Below are 2472 nucleotides of genomic sequence, written 5' to 3' on the forward strand. Positions count from 1 at the left end.
ATCAATAAGTAAAACAGCAGCAGTCTGTGTTGTGTTCTTAGAATATCATTACTTTAAGTAACTGTGTGATATAGTAAGTTTGATTTTCGTCAGGAAGAACCGCCAATTTTTAGGTAACTGGCCATGTATAAAACTGTCCTGCATTTCTTTTGTGTTTCACGTATAATCAAGTGTCATTAAATGTTCAACAAACATGCAAGATTATCAGTGATTCCTCATTAGGGTAAGAAGATTTAATAGTCCCATTTCACGCCTTCAGCTTATTTTTTTTCTCACTTCTCGAGCGATTCCTGTATTGCGTTATGATTGTGTAAGTTAAGAATATCTTAGTTTAACCAGACCACTGCACTGATAAACAGCTCTTCTATGGCTGGCCCGAAGGATCACATATTTTTATGTGGCTAGGAATTGCCTAGCAACGGGACCTACAGCTTATTGTGGGATCCGAACCACATTATATGGGGAAATGAATTTCTAATCACCAAAAACAAATTCCTCTGATTCCACGTTGGCAGAGTGGGGAATCGAATGCCGAACTACCGAATCGGTAGGCGAACACGCTAACCACTCGTCCAACAAGGAACTATGATTGTGCATTGTTGTGGGCCTCAGGCCAAGAGTGTTTCTCAGTTATAAGTAACACACTTCCTTTCCTTGTGAGATCGAGTTGTTAGGTACCTTCGCACATCCCCCTCTATTCTCAACCACGTTTCTTGTGCAATTTATTGTTCGACTCCTCATCGCTTCGTTGCAGATTTGCAGTAGTACAGCTGTGGACACTAGACTCATCTCGTGTGCTCTGGGGGAAATCGCCCCATTTCTTTCTTCGCTCCACGTGCTCGGAAACCTCCAGACACCTATTCATCCACCACAAGATATAAAGCATTGTTGATTGTGATCTGTGATACTGGGTACTTACGTCCCACTCTAACCCATATGGTGTAATAATTTCGTTCTTCTGATGTGATTAAGTGCAAATATGTTCATTTATTTATCTGTAAACTACAATTCTCCGTCACCAAGTATATCTGTTTGTAAAAGCCACATTGTCTTTCTGAATTCTCAGTTTCCTAACTTTTTTGTGCAGCTTGTCACGACAGAGGCTTGGATCCAAAAATGTCCCAACTCCCATGATAAATTCGAAACCCCACACACACGGCTTGTAACTATATAAGCACGTACACTATATATATATATATATATATATATATATATATATATCTATATATATATATGTATATATACACACACACACACACACATTATATATATATATATATATATATATATATATATATATATATAGAAAAATTGCGCATTCCATTATTGTATAGCAAAATAAATCATGATGACGGTCATTTTGTGCTCTAATTTATTTGATTTGTAAAGTCGTAATATGTAGATGTATGTCGTCATATGTGGTTGCCACTCAATTTTTTTTATTTTATTTTGTTGTTTGTTCTTTCTGTGACTTTTGTACATCAGGCAATTTCATTTCAGCTTTATATATATATATATATATATATATATATATATATATATATATATATATGTATATATATATATATATATGACCGTCATCATTTTGCTATACAATAATGGAATGCGTAATTTTTCTAGAGAGCAAATTGTCCTAATGCTGTCTTTTTTTCCACGTAAATTCTTGTCTGGCATTTTTGTTATCAAAGTTTTAATTTTAAATGTAGAATTTCCTTTGGGAAAAACAGCCTTTTAAAGCTGATTATTAGTTAACTGAAGTGATATGCAGTTGTTAGCTTTATTAAAATTCCCATTCATCACAGCTTCAAAATACCATACTTTACATTCTTTGACCTCCATGGCTCTGAAATGTATTTAAAAAAATTCGTCTTTACCCCTCACTTGTAGGGTTGACAACTCTGATGATTCATTAAACAACTATAAGACTATTCATGATCGTTGCCTCTTCATATTTTACTTGGATATAATGATGCCAATATGTTATTTGGAGGAAATCAACGCAGTTAACATTGTAACAATGTTCCCTGAATGTCAAACATCCACCAACCTACTTACAACCTGTTTACAATTACGTTCGGTGTTAACTGGGTTAATATACAGTAAAAATCTACTTAAAACAATTTCAATGCAAAACGTTTTGTTGCTGTTCAAATAAAAACATAAGTGACCAATAACAGCCTCAAGCAGGTAAACATTTTATTCAGTGGCTACGAAATAATGTACGTTGGTTGCTCCACGATCTATGTATGTACATGGATCAGCCTATTACCTGTGTTTATCACCATTATTATTCCCAATAAATCTCAAGTCCCAGGTAACTGTAATTCATGTTTGTCAAAGTAATTTGACAAATTGGTAGCTTGCTGCAGGAGCGGGATCATGAATTAATTCTCTCTCTCTCTCACACGTAAGAGTACTGCCCAAATAGGCGTTTTTAGACTTTATTTCTTCTCAATCACACACACACACTAT

The sequence above is a fragment of the Macrobrachium nipponense genome, chromosome 24, assembly GCF_015104395.2.
Source record: "Macrobrachium nipponense isolate FS-2020 chromosome 24, ASM1510439v2, whole genome shotgun sequence".
In the NCBI taxonomy this organism is placed as follows: Eukaryota; Metazoa; Arthropoda; class Malacostraca; order Decapoda; family Palaemonidae; genus Macrobrachium; species Macrobrachium nipponense.